General features: G+C 38.9%; 1 protein-coding gene and 1 non-coding gene across 10 annotated transcripts in view; one reads left to right on the forward strand and one right to left on the reverse strand.

Annotated features, from left to right (window-relative positions):
• The window catches only part of PPP2R2B (protein phosphatase 2 regulatory subunit Bbeta), a 512,526-nt gene that overhangs the window by 257,482 nt on the left and 235,998 nt on the right, over positions 1–19,046 (reverse strand). The window lies entirely within an intron of this gene.
• TRNAC-GCA (transfer RNA cysteine (anticodon GCA)) lies at positions 8,762–8,833 on the forward strand. Its single transcript has one exon. It is a non-coding gene; the product is annotated as a tRNA-Cys (tRNA).

The raw sequence follows: 19,046 nt of genomic DNA on the forward strand, positions 1-19,046 counted from the left end.
CTCTAAAACAAGGCATTCTCTTGCAATTTTACATACAGTTTCAGTTATTACTATCATCATAAAGGAGAAACTTATGTATCAAGGACCAAATCAATGATCAAATCCTCAAACCAGAATCAGGGCTTGGTATATGCCTTTAAAAATGCTCATTATTTATAGATAGCTTAATTGCATTAAGTGCCAAAGAATGTACCGCTTTCTTTGTAATGAGTTTTTATGGTCTTAGTCTTTAGAAGCTCAGATTCCATCTGTGACAGCAGACTGTTGTAGAATTCAGCTATTAATAGCTGCTGGTACACACTTACTCAGAGCTAAGAGGCCCAGGGCTGTAGAGACAGCCAGATGGAGATAATACCACAGGGTGACTGTATGGACAAAAAGATGATCTATTTTTTTCCAACACAAAACAGACAACACTAAAAACACGACACTTCTGTTTCATTGCAAGCCAAAGTCTCTATGGAAAAAAATTTTTCCTTTGGAATTCTCGACTCTGGTTCTAAATTACATGTGATTTATCACTGTTTCTGTTGTTCACGTAACTCCTTACGTAGATTACAAAGTTAAAAACATCCAGAGGACTTAGTAAAATGAAATCCTGATACAGAAAATCAGGAATGAAACAATTTGGCAATTAATTAAGGAAAAAAATAGACTTTGATACTGGACAGTCTTCTTACTCAGAAATACTTTCTCTGACACAGAGAAAAAGGGAAAATGAATGGATTGAATAACACATTAGACATATCCTTATAGAAAGAAAACACTAAAAGAAAATAAGCCTGTTTAACATGATTTAACATGATTATGGTCTCAGTTCATTTTTATTCTAATGAGAGAAAGAAAAACATACTGCAAAACAAGAGTGATACAGCTACCAAGCTTAATGTCGGGTTATGATTCTTTGGGGACTAAGTTTTATAACACTAATTTTTTGTCTGTTTTAGAAATTTACAATAACTTCTGATATTATAGGTGATAAATAGAAAACTATTTTTCAATGTGTGATACAGGGAAAACTACTTTTTAATATGTGATTCAGAACAAAATCAAATGGCTAAAATATCTTGGTGGGGGTACCTTTGTAAGTTCCACAATATATGAGTTCTATTTTTTTTAAGCACAGAAATATGAAAGGGGATGAATGGGAATGCATGTATGCAATGAACAACAACATCATTAAAAAAAGGCCAGGTATTATTTAGCATATCTTCTCATTTGGTCTGCAACATGGGTAAAATCACATTGTTCATGCAAAGCCAAGCAAAGCTAAATGCAAGAGGTACAGCCTCAGCTAAGATGCTGGGGCTGAGATGGACAGTCTCTGCTATCACACATTAGTGGATTGTGTGTTAAGTACCTGTAACCTATTTCATAGAGATATCATATAAAGAGTTCTGAAAGTAAAGCAAATAAGACCGACCGAGACAAAAGGGGCAAAGGTGACAGGTTCAAACAGCTGGGTTAGAATCCAGGATGTCTCAGACTGTCCAAAGAATCCAGGTTCTATCCAATGAACTCACAGTTATTCCTGTAACTGTCCTTACATTAGAGGGAAGTAGTAGTCCTAAATTATGACTATCTATTTTTATTATAGCAATTTGGTTAATAGTTTAGGCACTAAACTATTTACTATTTAGGTACACTGAACTACTAACTAGTAATGACCAGAGTCATTTTCAGTGAGTTCACAGTCTTTGTCTACATCTTACTAGTTGTATAAAAATGGGCAGGTTCTTAACTTAAGCCTCTATTTTCTCAGCAACAAAATAGGTACAGTAGGATCATGAGGGATATACAAGATCTTCTGTGCAAAACATATAGTCTAGTGCCTGGTACACAGTCAATACTCAATAGATACTTCCTCTTCTTTTTCTTTCTTAAGATGATGCTGTTAAAGTGCTACATTCAACATGCCAGCAAATTTGGAAAACTCAGCAGGGGCCACAGAACTGGAAAAGCTCAGCTTTCATTCCAGTCCCAAAGAAGGGCAATGCCAAAGAATGTTCAAACTATCACACAATTGCACTCATTTCACATGCTAGCAAATTAATGCTCAAAATCCTTCACACTAGGCTTCAACAGTATGTGAACTGAGAACTTCCAGATGTACCAGCTAGATTTAGAAAAGGCAGAGGAACCAGAGATCAAACTGACAGCATCCACTGGGTCATAGAAAAAGCTAGAGAATACCCGAAAAATATCTACTTCTGCTTCACTGACTACGCTAAAGCCTTTGACTGAGTAGATCACAACAAACTGTGGAAAATTCTTAAAGAGATGGGAATACCAGACCACCTGACCTGCCTCCTGAGAAACCTGTATACAGGTCAAGAAGCAACAGTTAGAACCGGACATGACACAATGGACTAGTTCAAAATTGGGAAAGGAGTATGCCAAGGCTATATACTGGCACCCTGCTTATTTAACTTAAATGCAGAACACATCATGTGAAATGCCAGGCTGGATGAAGTACAAGTTGGAATCAAGATTTCCAGGAGAATTATCAATAACCTCAGATACACAGATGACACCACCCTTATGGCAGAAAGCGAAGAGGAATTAAAGAGCCTCTTAATGAAGGTAAGAGAAGAGAGTGAAAAAGCTGGCTTAAAACTCAATGTTCAAAAAGCTAATAAGACCATGGTATATGGTCTCATCACTTCACAGCAAATAGATGGGGAAACAATGGAAACAGTGACAGACTCTATTTTCTTGGGCTTCAAAATCCCTCTGGATGGTGACTGCAGCCATGAAATTAAAAGACACTTGTTCCTTGGAAGAAAAGCTATGATAAAACTAGACAGTGTATTAAAAAGGAGAGATATCACTTTGCCTACAAAGATCCGTATAGTCAAAGCTATGGTTTTTCCAGTAGTCATGTATGGATGTGAGAGCTGGACAATAAAAAAGGCTGAGCACCAAAAAATTGATGCCTTTAAACTGTGGTGTAGGAGAAGACTCTTGAGAGTCCCTTGGACAGCAAGGAGATCAAGCCAGTCAATCCTAAAGGAAATCAACAAAGAATATTCATTGGAAGGACTGATGCTTAAGCTGAAGCTCCAATTCTTCAGCCACCTGAAGTGAAACATCAGCTCATTGGAAAAGACCTTGATGCTGGGAAAGACTGAAGGCAGGAGGAGAGGGGGATGATAGAGGATGAGATGTTTGAATGCCATCACCGACTCAATGGGCATGAGTTAGAGCAAACTCCAGGAGATGGTGAAGGACAGGGAAGCCTGGTGTGCTGCAGATCATGGGGTCGCAATGAGTTGGGACACAACTTAGTGACTGACTAGCAACATGCACAGTGCTTCTCAAAGTTAGAAAGATTTGAGTTTGAATGCTGACTGGGAGTATCTGATCAATATTCCTCAGTTTACTCATCTGTAAATATATAGATAAATATAGAGTAAATGTAAATATAGAGCTAAACATAGCTCTAAATGTAAATATTGAGCTAATTGTGAGTTGTCTCCCATACTTTATAGGAATGTCACAACTAAATTAGATAATTTATGTCACACACTTAACACACTATCTGACACAGGCTATCTCCTGCCTGAAAATTAGCTATTATGAGTCCTTCATCAGAAGCATATCCACTCAATAAGGCTGATGTGACACTTAAAAGCAATAATGTACATAAAGGACAAGTGTGATGTCTGAATCTTAACAAACGTTAGTTCACTCTTCTTCCAGCGTGGTTAGCCAGGCTGCATATCGCATATTACAATTAACCAGTGGTCTCATCTGTACACCAGCTTTAATATTTATTACCTCCAAGGTCATTAGGTGACTTCTTATCATACTATTATTTCATAAAGCAATTGAGGGGAATGCATCAGATACTCTCTGCCAACTTGGCAGGAGAGATAGATGCATCCATGTTGTCATACTTCTGTTAATACCAGAGGGCCAATGACTTAAAACATTTCTAGATACTTAATTAAGTATCTAGCTTAAGATAATTAAGTATCTAGCTTAAGTATCTGGCTTACTTTGTTTCTAGCATTCTCATTTCTGAATCTGCCACATTAGCTTATTGCTTTCAAATGCTTTCAATGCCAATGTATCAAGCTCATCATCAAAAAGGACACCTTATGCATGAGTTCGGCATGCAGAGCTTCAACGAATGGCACATTCCACAAAAGGATTTTTTTACCTGCATTCCTAGGTGGCAAGGAGATTTTTGCTGTGCTTCTTTCCTTCTCATGGAAAATACTAACTAGCTAATAATTTCATTGTCATCTTTAAGCCTTTCACTAGTCATAGCAAGAGCATATGTAAGGATCTGAATAAGCCAAGATCTTAGGCTGCCTTGAAACAAAACCTGTCTGTAGCATCACACCAAACTCCCTCTGGCTGTTTGGATGCTGGAAATGGAAATACAGCGTTTTCTACCCAGGCTCTGCCTTCAATGTGACAAGGCAGGGCATCCAATGCTTATGAAACCTTGACATCTTACTTACTGTGGGGATGACGTGTTGAAACAGCTCTCCCATTCTCCAAGGCATTTTCACATTAAGCTCTGGTGACTGGGAAGCAATGATATGGACCATGGAGTGGTCCGTCAGGCAAGCTGTGTGTCTGTCTCCATCTCTCTGTCTCTCCCTTACCCTCTCTCTCTTCCCATCCTCCCCACAGCAGCACAGCTGACAACTTCAAACATTTATTATTATCGATCCCCTTGTCTCTTAACAATCAATAGTCGACATCTAAAGAACCAAATAATATTCAAGGTGCAGAACTGCATTTATTTTTCACATAATACTGTAGGGAAATTAGAGATGACTCATTACGTGAATCAGTTTATCTCTTTAAGGAATGACTGCCCTTTCTAGCCACATCCTAGGGTTTTAGCTAATGTGGCTCTAAAACAGACCTGGTGAAATGCTCTTACTACTTTTTGGTGACATTAATCTACTAACTAATGATCTCCTTGGTAAAATATAATCTTATGATATCTAGAATTTTAAAAAGAGATACTTGTTAAACATGGTAAATTACTTGTCTTCTAATAAGAGGAGTAGTTAACATTTACTGAGGCTGTGCAATGCACGGGGCAAGGTTTCAAGTGTATTACACAGATAATTCATTTTATTTGCATAATAACTCTATGGAGGTGAGTCCCATTGTTATTATTCATGCTTTATACAGATGATGGCATTGACATTTTGACAGAATGGTGATTTGATTAAGGTTACAGCTAATTAGTGACAGAACTAGAATTAGGATTATTCTATCTGAATCAAGAGCTGAAAGTCTTCACCCTGCTTTACATACCTTTCTTGATGACTGGAATGATTTCAAACAGTTTCTGTTTTGGTTTAGCTATAAATATTTCACTTGTGTCAACTCACCTAACATCCTTGTTATCAGGTTTCATTTTCAAGGCTCAGAGCTGTAAGTAATGCTGATTGCTTTCTCCAAATGAAAAATAATAAAGGTTTATGATTTTTCAGAAAGGTCAAGATCTGTTTTATGTTCCAAAACTGGATTTCAAAAATCAGAATAAAAGATGATCTCAAAATATTTTAACCCATTTATAGTTACAGTCTAGGGGAAAAATGTTCATGGCTAACAATAATACAATTTAGCATTATATGATTTTTTCATATATTATGTTTGGGAAGAAAATAATACTAAAATATTCCTTTAAGAAATGAACTGTAGACTGTGAAATGTGGCCAAGTCACAGAGAAATTGCAGAGACTTTTCAGAGCTTCTCGTCCACCACTTCAACACCAAGCCCACTTCAGCAACCTCACAACGGAGGTTCAATGCTAGAAAAGATGTTCCTCTTTGGTTTGTCAGCTCTCCATAGTGAATGTGGAGTGGAATAGCTACTGTTTCACATCCCTCCTTTTCCTCAAGTTTCCAAGACTTAGAGAACTAGAACGCTGTACAAAACCTTAGAACTCAGTGTATTCCAGCCTTCACAGTCTTCAGATAAAGAAACAGGCCCAGAAGTAGCCTCCTGGTATCTTCCACCATACCATGCTCCCTGCTTCCTCTCTACCTGAGGCTGCATGGTACAGATAACCAGTAGAAGAGTCATCATTTGTGTTGAAGGGTGACAAGAATATCCCCTCCTCTTAAGGTTAACCAGAAACTGTTTTATTGTAAGGAAAACAGATGCTGCTAATTCTTCAAAGATACCCTGTATTTTATGATCATTACAGCCTAATGATTTGGGTTAGGGTCCCAGCTCCACCGGTTGTAAGTTGTGTGACTTTGGGTTAAGATACAAAACCTTCCTGAGCCTGGTAATAAGGTGATGATCACACAACCAATCTAATTGATATATAAATGCAACCATTCATATTTAATACTCAACAATATATCTAATACATAATAAACAGTATCTATTATTTTCATTATCCTTATTAGTTTTCAAATTGTGGCAGAAAATTCACTATTAGGTCTACAAGTAATTCTGCCCAAAACTCTCTGCCCATTCAACTGCCAACAAACATACTGTAGTCAATATACCAGTTGATGAATTCTCAAATGGATGAAAAAAATTCTAACTCATTCCCCACCCTTATCACACACATATCCCCCGCCCACTTGGAGTGAGAACTCCTGTGAAATCTCTTACAATGTGTATTTTGTCTGTGGTTCACCACAAACTTCTTAAGGCTCTTCACTGGGGGAATATCTCTGATAATGTGATTAAAAAAAAGTTCCAAACAGTATGGAAGTTCCTTAAAAAACTAAAAATAGAGTTGCCATATGATCCAGTAATCCCAATCCTGGGCATATAACAGAAAAACTCTAATTCAAAAAGATACATGCACCCCTGTGTTCACAGCAGCAGTATTCACAACAGCAATACACGGAAACAACTTAAATGCCCATCGTCAGATGAATGGATAAAGACGACTAGGGACATGTATGCAATGGAATATTACTCAGTCATAAAAAAGAATACAACAATGTCATATGCAGCCATATGAATGGACCTAGAGATTATCATACTAAGTGAAGTCAGAAAGAGAAAGACAAATAATATATGATATCATTTTTACATGAAAGCTAAAATATGACAAAAAGGAACTTATTTACAAAACAGAAACAGATTCACAGGCATAGAGAACAGACTTTTGTGGTTGTCAAGGAGAAAGGGGTAGGGTAGGAATAGACTGGGAGTCTGGGATTAACAGATGTGAGCTATTATATAGAGAATAGATTAAAAAAATTAAGGTCCTACTGTGTAGCACAGGGAACTATATTCAATATCCTGTGATAAACAGTGGAAAAGAACATGAAAAAGATGTATAACTGAGTCATTTTGTTATACAGCAGAAATTAACACAGCATTGTAAATCCATTATATTTCAAAAAAATAAATATTTAAAAACACAAAAAAGAAAGTCCTCTCTATGACCATATGATAGCAATGCACTGGCAGGTCTCCTACACAAGGGTATTTTGTCAAGATTATTGTATCAGAAACCACGGCAAGAACTGTGTTTATTTTCTGATTTCCTTGGCTTAAGGTACTGAGTCAGAATGAGACAACCCTGTTCCAAATTCCAGCTAACTGGACTCCAGTCATATTTTGTACAGTTGAGCTGATTCTGTTTAGCTCCTGGAGGAACGCTATTTGCTTACTTTCCTGAGATGAATCCTTAGTAACCGCTGTTCTCTCTACTTCTGGACCTCTCAGGGTAGAAGGTGTCTTACAGGTTCTGCGGTTTGCTAAATGAGTGGCAGCCACGTATCTGTCATATGCAAAGAACAAACACTTGTGCAGTTCTGAGAACTGTTCTTCTAGCGACAAGTCATTGCCCAAGGTCAGAGCTAGCTGCAAACCCAGAGGTAGTCTGAGGACATATTGATCAGCCTTGTGCTGAGATCTTTACTGAATAATTGGTACAATACTCTCTTGGTGAGATCAGCGAACTTTTTGACAATTTGCAGCCCTTGAACTTGCCTTCTACATAAAACACATTAAGAGTCTATGCTCCTCTGAAGCTCACAGGCTTCAGAATACAGCTCCTGCCCATGTATCCATCCATGCATCCATTCATCCATCAACAAATATGTATTGAAGTCTTGATGTTAGGTGCTATGACAACAAATGGCAGCATCAATAATAATGGTAGTGTCCTGGAGAAGTCTATAATTTAGAAGCAAAAATAATCCATATGACAAATATGTTAGACAGTCAGATGGCAGATGGGAGAAGAAAATTGTGTGACCATGAAGTGCCACAGTGAAGCACTAGGACAGCACGTTCAAAAGAAATAAAATAGGAGCCACATATGTGGTTTCAAATTTTCTAGTAAGTACACTAAAACTAAAAAAAAAAACCCCAAAGAATATTGTCTCTCATTAATTTTATAATTTATATTTTATTTAACCAATGTATTAAAAATATAATTTTTACATGCAACCAATATTAAAATGTTAATAATGTTATATACTGAACTAAGTCTTTGAAGTCTTCTGTGTACTTGACACTTAGAAAGTGAAAGTCGCTCAGTCGTGTCTGATTCTTTGCGAGTCCATGGAATTCTCCAGGCCAGCAAATAGGAGGGGGTAGCCTTTCCCTTCTCCAGGGGATCTTCCCAACCCAGGGATCGAACCTAGGTCGCCCACCATTGCAGAGGGATTCTTTACCAGCTGAGCCACAAGGGAAGCCCTTGACACTTAGAGCACATCTCAAATGAAATAACCACATTTCAAGTACACAGTAGCCACATGGGTGGTGACCTTTTTGATAGCATATCTCTAGGAAATTCAAGGGGCTTCCCTGGTGGCTCAGAGGTTAAAGCATCTGCCTGCAATGCAGGAGACCCAGGTTCGATCCCTGGGTTGGGAATATCCCCTGGAGAAGGAAATGGCAACCCACTCCAGTATTCTTGCCTGGAGAATCCCAGGGATGGAAGAGCCTGGTGGGCTATAGTCCATGGGGACGCAAACAGTTGGACATGACTGAGCTTACTTACTTACTTACCACTTACTTACTCAGTTAGGAAATTCAGAAACAGGGAATAACTGTCTCCAGAATAGAGGAATCACAGATGTTGACTCATGAGGAATCTGGGTATTTGAACTGAGTTCTGGGCTAAGTTTGCTCCCTAGTTCCAACCTGCAGTAAAAGAATGTCTTTCTCAGTATTTTATGAGCCCTTAGTGAGAAGGTTCTATGTTTGTATCCCTAAAAGTGAGCCTAGCATATATCCATTCTGGTGTTAAAGTCTTCACCTGCTGAATAAAATGCATGAAAGAAAAATAAAAACAGCTGTCTCCCACTTGCCAGAGCCTGTGTTGGTATTTTGCATTAATTCTCTCTAACACAATGATTTGCAAGGAGCCACACATATCTCCATTTTATAGAAGAGGAAGCTAAAGCACAGAGTAGTTAAATGATTTTCCAAGATCACAGAGCTAGGAAGAAGGGAGGGAGAGAGGAATGGGCAAATGGAACAGGAAGGAGAAGATACAGGCAGAAAGATGGGGGCAGATTACAGCTTAGAGTTAAAGTGAGGGTGGGAACAGGACCCAAGATATGCAAAGCATCTGCCCTTTACCCCATCCCTATAGTTTGCATGTGTGTGTTTGTGCCTGTGTTATATTAACACATTTATGGCTAACATAAACTAGCTCATTTAACAAATCTTAAACAAATCCTTATATACTATACTTTGGACCACCACTCTGTCTCTCCTGATAAGATTTCCTTGAAATAATGAACAAAAACAAATTCCTAGCTTCCAAGGGCAAAGGGCATTTTGGGCAGTGAGAATTAAAGACATCCTGGTCAAAAGAGGCTTGAGAGATTAACTCAATCTTCCTCAGTCTGCCCTTTTATCACCTCTTTAAAGGGGATCTCTATCCTCCCAAGAGAAGAGGGTGACAGAGGATGAGACAGTTGGATGGCATCACTGACTCAACAATGGACATGAGTTTGAGCAAACTCAGGGAAATGGTGAAGGACAGGGACGCCTGGCGTGCTGCAGTCCATGGCGTTGCAAAGTCAGACGTGACTTAGCAACTGAACATCCTCCTCCCTGTAAAAGGACTATGTCCCCAGCCTGTCTCTTCCACTCCTTGATGGCTGAGTACCGAAGCCTGTTCCACACAGAGACCTCCAGTCTCCTCTGTATAACTTCTAATTAGTTAGGAGCTAGCTCTCGTGCTCTACACAAAACTCTTCTTCAGTAAGATTATCACTTGCCTCATATTTTCGATGCTGGTAGGGGTGGCAAGCATTATTTATGTAGCACTTGAATTAAAGGAAGCACAGATTCAGATTGAGTCCTAAAATGCAAATGCACTTTCTAAAAAGTTTAAAAAATCTGTATTTGTATCAGCTGGGAGGTAAGTCTAAGAATTAGAACTTGCCCCTATAAAACTTAATATCGGGACTTCCCAGGTGGTCCAGTGTCTAGGACTCCATGCTCCAAATGCAGAGGGCCTGGGTTCCATCCCTGGTCAGGGAACTGGACCCCATATGCTGCAACTAAAGCTGTGGCTATGTGCCACAAGTGAGATCTAGCACAGCCAAATAAATAAATAAATGAGAGTAAATTGAAAAATAACTTAATATCAAGCAAATCAAAACTACAGTGAGGTATCACACCTCCTATCAGTTAGAATAGCCATCTTTAAAAAAAATCTACAAACAATAAATGCTAGAGAGTGGAGAAAAGGGAACCTTCCTATATTGTTAGAAACTGTAAATTGGTACAACCATTATTTAGAACAATATGGAGATTTCTTACAAAACTAAATATATAACTACCATATGATCCAACAATCTCAGTCCTGGGCATATATCTACAGAAAATCATAATTCAAAAAGATACATGTATTCCAATGTTCACTGTAGCACTATTTACAATAGCCAAGACTTGGAAGCCACCTAAATGTCCATCAGCAGAGGAGTGGATAGAGAATGTGTGGTACATGTACACAATGGAATATTACTTGGGCATTAAAAAAGAAAGAAACGGTGCCATTTACAGCAACATGGACATAGAGACTGGCATATGGGGTGAAGTTAGACAGAAAAAGACAACTGCCATATGATATTGCTTATGTGGAATCTAAACAAATGGTACAAATGAACTGATTTACAAACAGAAATAGACGTACAGGTGTAGAAAACAAACATGGTTACCACGGGAGAAGCAGGGGAAGGACAGATTGGAACAGATAACTAACACGGGCTCCCCAGGTGGCACGAGCAGTAAAGAATCCGCCTGCCAATGCAGGAGACATAAGTCATGTGGATTCAATCCCTGGGTTGGGAAGACCCCCTGGAGGAAGAAATGGCAACCCACTCCAGTATTCTTGCCTGGGAAATCCCACGAACAGAGGAGCCTGGTGGGCATACAGTCCATGGGGTCACAAAGAGTCAGAAACAACTGAGCAACTAACAGTTTCACACACACACACACAAAACATTCACTTTGCTCTATAGCTGAAACTAACACAACATTGTAAATCAATTATACCCCAATAAAATTTAAAAAAACTTAACATCTCCTTTTCTTTTTTTTTAAACTATAGCTTAGGAAAAGACTTTTTAAACCTGCTGACCACATGGAGTAGTCATCAGTGACTTGGAGAGCCTGAATTCTGTTAAAAATAAAATTGCAAACCAGAACAATAAAACAAGATAAAGTTCTAACTTGCTGCTTTTTGGCTGTGTCTGGATGGCCACTAGCCCACCCTACCCTGGGGGTAGGGAGGAGGAGACAGGGACTAAAATGCAAAGAGTGTTACCATTTTGGCAACTTTATTCTTTCCAAATGTTTATTTTTGTTCCCTTAGGGTATCAGGAAGAGTTTGTTCTAACAGTTCTCAGTTCCTGGCTGAGTTGTTGCCAGGAAGTCAAGTTTATCTTTAGCATCATCTCTGGGCAAACAGCACAGAGGAAAATGATATTTGAGGCCAAATGTTGAAAACTCAAGTTTTATGTAGCTTAAGCAGAAAAAGCAAAGAGCAAAAATGAAAAGCTAATATTCTTGGTTCTGTGTTTTCTCTACAAGAAATTTTTCTTAGAGGAGAAATAGTAGAGGAAAGAGGATGGGCTTTAAGGACCAATAGTTTTGGGTTCAAATTCAGACTTGGTCCACTGGTGCCCCATCAAGGACTTCTGGATAAATTTAATTCAACAAACATTTAGCTGAATGATTCCTCTGTACCAGATACTTGGCTCTCACAGAACTTAAAGTCCAAGTAAATTAGTTACCTCTCTGAAACTCTTTTTACAACTAATAGAAGAAAATGCATGCCTCTTTGTAGGGTTCTTTTGACAATTACATGAGATAACACATGTAACATTACACAGACCAGTGCTTAGGTAAAGTGACAAACCTTAGTTTGTTTTCTCTGTCCTTAGAATAACCAAAGTAGTCTCTCAGTCAACTTGAGGTTTAAAAGTACTGTTCTAGGATTTAACTAAAAAGAAAACCAACACAGAGTTTCATAAAACCTAGACATTCTGCAAATACGCCATGTTTTTTGGCAGGTCCACGACAGCCAGAGTTCAAAGATCAGTCTCAGATTATATCACTTCCAATAGTCCTACTTTGACTCCAACTTGGTTTTATGCAATAGCACTGAAACATATACATTACCATATGTAAAACAGATAGCCAGTGGGAGTCTTCCGTGTGACACAGGAAACCCAAAGCTGGTGCTCTGTGACAACCTAGGGGGTGGTTCAAATGCATACCTATGGCTGACTCATATTGATGTATGGGAGAAAGCATCACAATATTGTGATTATCCTCTAATTAAAAATTTAAAAAATTGCCTTTTCAATTACCAGTATGGTATATGTAGCATAAAAATCAGAGCTATAAATGATGCTGAAATATTAGAACTGCTCATTCAAAATTATTCATTGATTGTCATAATATGTGAGACACTGTGATGAAATTAAAGTTACAAAAGAACCAGATGTGTCCCTGACCTGATGCATCTATCCCTCTAGAGGGAAAGATATAAAGTCTACCCTCAAGGAGGCTACAACCAGCAACAGAAACAAGGCAGACATGCATTAAATAACAGTGGCCAATATACTATTTTATAAGCATTACAAATTAGAATCCTTGATACTGGGGTTCAGAAGAGATGACATAGTCAAGGAGACTTTGGGGGAAATATGGAATTTGAGCTGAGATTTTTAAAGATGAGAGAAGGTTTTGCAAGGTCTTCTATTCTCCCTATAACATAAAAATCAAATGCATCAAAACTCAAAGCAGAAGTTAGAGGCTTCTTTATCTCTTTATTCTTCTTTATTCTCTATCAGAATGTGTGTAGTCCTTTCTCTGCTCTTTAATTATTCACTAGTACCAATTCTACTTGGGGTCCATCTCATCCAAAAGGCAGCATTAACTAGGCCCGGGTGAAAGATACATGGTTAAAGTATCATTGCATCATTTTTAAAAGAGCTATTCTGTCCAACTGACTCTGCTTCCCTTTCCCTCCCAAAAGGAAAAGAAAAGCCCAGGTTAAATGCACTGTTTGCCTTTCCCGATTGTCCTACAACCAAGTACTGACTATTAGAAAGTCTGGCTCCTAAACTCTCAATTAGCAAATTCAGTTAAAATAATTTTTAAATGCAGACTTTTTTGTCCTGATGCTTAAAAATTATACAGGTGTCAGCTATGAATAATGACCAAGTTGGGTCTTGATTCCATCATTTTTATTAGCTATTTAATGACATTTGGTAGTGTACTGAACATTATTCTTGGCGAATTCTTGGCAAAATACATAAACCTAGTTATTTTGGGGCTTGCAATCAAACTACTTTATCATAAGAGAGATTGCGAAACTGTCCCCCTGCCCTCAGCAGTACTGGAGATTAGGTTTTAAATAGTCTCAAGGGAAATGTGGTCCAAAGGAGCTCAGATTCTACTCTATCCATTCCTAAACGGGGGCAGGGGGGAGGAGCTTTGTAATGGACTGTAAGACCAGAAAGTCATTGGTGTTCTTTCACAAGAGAGAAAAAAGGTACAAGTTAAAAGATAAAATCTCATTGTCCTTTTTGGCCACAACTAACCACGTGATTCTTACTTTCTCAAAGCCTCTGCATTCTTCTCTGATTTGGAAGTGGTTCTGTTCACCTCATCTATTTTACAGAATTATCATGACCATGAGATAACAATTTCAAAAGTATATTAAAATATTCCAAAAAGTCCGGCAAATAAAACTGTCTTCTTCTCTGGTTTCCTTGGATCTTTGTTCCTCCTTCCCACACACTAACAAACTGTTCTCTTGTTGGACTTCAAATTCTTTAAACTCTTCTTCCAAAGTCCCTATCATGATATCTCACTTGTAGAACTGAAATAGCTTCCTAAATGACCTACCTCCAACCTATTTTTTTTCCAACAATATCCAGAGTGAGCCTAAGAGTACATATTTTATGCTGACCCAAGGATAAATGGGCCCTAGATCCTTAACCTAGCCTTTAGTTCCTGACATAATACTAGCTCCACTTTACCTCTCCTCTTTCTCCCTCCTTAAGAGTCCACACTCCAGCCATTTTCAACCCAGTAAAGTTCTCTAAAAGTGCCATGCCTCCTTTGGCTTTTGGACTTTTGTTCTTTCTGTTGTAGCCCATATCCATCACCTTCTTTGCGTCAGTTCAACTCCTATCCTGTTCTCAGTTGAGAGTCAAGGGAAACCACTGTGTCTGGTGTGTAGGATTCAAGGCAAGGGCATTCTCCTGGCCACCAGCAACTTTTCCTTCTCACCCCTACCCTCACCATCACCACCCTCATCACCACCACCAACACTAGAGGGCTTATGACACGGCAGGCATGTGCGACGCACTCTTAATGAGTACTCTACTGAGTCTTCACCATAAATCCATGAGTTGACAGCAGCCGTAGAAGCCTATATTTACCTAGTACAGTATGCCAAAACTGGTTCTAAGTATTTCACAGGTATTATCCCAGACCTCAGGACAATTCTCTGAGGTAGGTACTATTTTTATCCTACCGACTGATAAAGAACTAAAGTCCAGATAGATTTACTAAATCATCTAGCTCTACAGCTGGGAGTTTGAGCTACTGTAGTTTGACTTTGAAGTCTATTATTGATTCATGGAAGGTTTTACCATCATTTTATTTATTTATTTAAAATTTGTTACATGCTACAAATGTTGTAGTGGAGTTCTTTCTTTCTTTTTTTGGCTTAGCAGTGCAGCATGTGGGATCTTAGTTCCCTGACCAGGGATTGAACCTGCACTCCCTGCTGTGGAAGCATGGAGTCTTAACCACTGGCCCACCAGGGAAGTCCCCATATCACCATTTTAGAGATGAGGAAACAGATGGTCGAGTAAAACTGCCTAAAGTGGTCAAGTCAGGATTTGAAGGACCAGTGAGTGAGATGTCCCACTGTTTCTCCCCATCACTCTATACGTCCTCCTTCATCATACTGCATTATGACTGCCCACCAGCTTATCGGATTCCCTTACTAAACTGCAAGCTTCTTTTTCTTTAATTTTTAAAAAGTTTTAGATTGACAGAAAAATTAAACAAACAGCACAGAGAATTCCCGTATACTTCTTGCAGAGTTTTCCCTTCCCTATTATGAACATCTTACGTTAGTATGGGACATTTGTTATGATTAATACACCAGTATGGTTATATTACTATTAACTCAAGTCCATAGTTTCATTCCTATTTTCTCAGTTTTTACCTAATGTCCTTTTTCTGCTCTAGGATCCCTTCTAGGATACTGTTACATTTAATTGTCATGATTTCTTTGACTCTTTTTGTGACAGTTTCTCAGCCTTTCCTTGCCTTTGGCGACCTTCTCAGTTTTGAGGAATGCGATCGGGGATACTGTAGATTGCCCCTTTATTGGAATTTGTCTCATGTTTTTCTCCTGACAGAAGATCACAGAGGTGAAGTGCCATTTTCATCACATCCTATTAACATAGTTTATGACTGTTTCAGTGGACTTTTATCACTAGCTGAAGTAAAATTTGTCAGATTTCTCCTCTGTAAAGTTAGCTTGCTATCCTCATTCCCCACCTTCCTAAATGTCACTGTGTAGAGAGAAGACTATGTGCGGTCCACACTTAAGAAATGGGGAATTATGCCCTTGAATCTGAGTCATCTATATAATTTACTTGGCATTCTGCAGGGGAGATTTTTCTCTTCTCTTCCATTTGCTCATGCATTTAATCCTTTCTTTATATCAGTATGGATTCATGAACATTTATTTTATACTACTTTATTTTTTCTATAATTATTCCACTTGAGACATTGGGAACTCCTCCAGTTGGCTCCTGTTGACATACTCTCATCCATATAGGTGCTTTTTTTTTTTTTTTTTTTGAGCATTTCCTTCCATTTTAGCACTAAGAGACTCTGACATCTCATCTATTTCCTTTTCCAGTCCCCAAGTCAGATATTTCTCCAAGGATTCCTGGTTCCCTTTATTGGAGAATGGTTTCAGAAATCAAGATCTGGGTGCCAGCTGTGTCTCTTGCTACAAGGGTGTCATTTCTTTTAGGCTCTCCCCATTGACACAGAAAGAAATATATGTAGGTATGCCAATCCATATATGTTCACATAAGTATAACTATTTCCTTGTGCAATCATGTGTATCTGTGCTCTCCTGTGCTTAGTCGTGTCCGACTCTGTGACTCCTTGGGCTGTAGCCCACCAGGCTCCTCTGTCCATGGGATTCTCCAGGCAAGAATACTGGAGTGGGTTGCCATGCCCTCCTCCAGGGGATCTTCTCAACCCAGGGATCGAATCCACCTCTCCCACATTGCAGGCAGATTGTTTACCATCTGAGCCACCAAGGAAGCCCAAGAATACTAGAGTGGGTAGCCTATCCCTTCTCCAGGGGAATTTCCTGGCCCAGGAATCCAACCAGGGTCTCCTGCATTGCAGGCAGATTCTTTACCAGCTGAGCTACCCGGGAAGCCCCCACATGTATCTATATAAAGTTAAACAGGAGTTCTTTCTGATGTCTCCAACTCTAATTCATTACCACATGCATCACTCTAACCTTCTGCCCTTGTTTTTCTATAAATTCCATGACAACAATGGGTAATGACTACAAGCCCCTTAAAGGTGGTAGTATTCTTTATTCATGGCTGTATCCCAAATACAGTTGGCACCTATAATACACATGTTGACTGACTGCTGAGTTGACCCAATAATTTCAATTCTGGAAGGGACTACAGAGGAATTTGCAAATGTCACCAAATATGGATGTCAAAGACTAAACTCACAACAATTTATTAGGGCAACAGTACAAGAGGGTACACTAACAAAGGTCTGATTTAAGTGTGTTTATTCAACTCCGTGAAGGGAAAATGACAGTAATACATCTAAGCTACACAAAAAGGATTCAGACTTCCCTGAAAAGGATTCAAGTGGCATAAAATGGTTTGTTTCTCCATAGCAATTTACACATATTAAAAGAGATAATAGGCATAATCATTGTCAAAATAAGAGCTTCCACCCTGTATAATGTCTTAATATATGCTCGAAGTTCCTGACAAACAGGCACAAAGCCCCAGCGGATTATACCCTAAGTGGGGGATGACTCTAATAGCAACAGCATAAAACCAATCTCACATTTCTGGGAAGTAAAATAAGACCTGAGAACAGCCTTTGAAGGCGAAGGGGAAAGTACAAAGGGAAGATGCTCAAGTGATACATCAGCTGAATGGGAAACTGAGTGCTAATGTGACACTCTGCATCCATGATGCTAATTTATATCTGGGTGAGCGTGTGCACTTACACAGAGGAGACTTGAAGAGGACTATATTATACCTTGGAGGAGCTCATCTTCAATCTCTTGGAAGGGTACTTGCTTTATATTGGGGACTGCCTTACATGGGATATATGATGTAGATTCTGTGTCAGTTTCATATGACAAAATCACTTGCCTCTGTAAATCTATTCCAGATCATTTCCATTCTGTCCCTTACACTGCAGCCAGAATAATCTTTTTGATAAACAAATTTGGTCACAGCTCTCCATCTTCCCTACATTTTAACATTCTGCTTAACTCCTGGGATAAAAAGCGATAAAGGCCTCATATGCCCTCAAGGTCCTGCAAGATCAGGCTTCCGGCCAATGCCCACCTTGCCACAGGGGTCCTCTTTTACTTCTCTGAACACACATTCTTTTTGCTGCTACTACTGCATATGTTAATACATCTTTGCCTCTGCTCCTCAACACAGCTAACTCCTACTAAGGCTTCAGGATGTAGCCCATTCACCTCTTCACCTGAGATGCCTACCCTGTCCAGGTCACTCTCATAGCACCACAAACTCTTCCTCTGCAGTGCTTGTCACAGCTGTACATTTGTCTTTTAGTCTGTGGTTAATGTATTTCATCAGATGGCCTTGTTACTCCACTTTCCTGGCACCTAACCCCATGCCAGGCATACAATAAGTGCCTCCCAAAACATCTACTGAAGAAATTAAGGAGAAAATGACCACACAATCCACCTACCTATTACCAAGACTTTCCTGAACATTAAAGCTCCTCTTTGGATTCTGAAGGATATGTCATTTCACATTAGAAATGTGGTTGGTCACCCTTGTGATGAGTGTAAGAAATGTCACTGCTAGGCTAAAGATATAGGAAATTCCTTTTATCAAATATGTTATTAGCACACTGAAATAGGTGTTAGGTGGAAGTGAACATAAAGGGGACGTGAAAAATAATCTTATGCCAAAGAGGTCAGCTATGGCGTCCTAATGCTTTACTAGTACTAATTATTAAGATCATTGTTATCAAGTAATTTTACTTTATTTCACAAAATCACAAATGCTACTACTAACTTTCAAGCTCTCATCATTGTGCCTGGATTTTATTCAACCAATATTTACTGAGCATACTCATTGTATGTCAGGCACTGTTTTAGATCCTAGGATAAAAACTGAGCAAGAGACACAAGTTCTCACCTTTGAGGAGAGGAGAAGCCAAAACACATTGATAGTCCTTTCAGATGAGTAAACTGCAAGTGTGTGTGTGTGTGTGTGTGTGTGATTAGTTTTGATGAGGAAAGAAGTCATGTACTATGGCCCAATGCTCA

This window comes from Odocoileus virginianus, chromosome 3 (assembly GCF_023699985.2).
Source record: "Odocoileus virginianus isolate 20LAN1187 ecotype Illinois chromosome 3, Ovbor_1.2, whole genome shotgun sequence".
Lineage (NCBI taxonomy): Eukaryota > Metazoa > Chordata > Mammalia > Artiodactyla > Cervidae > Odocoileus > Odocoileus virginianus.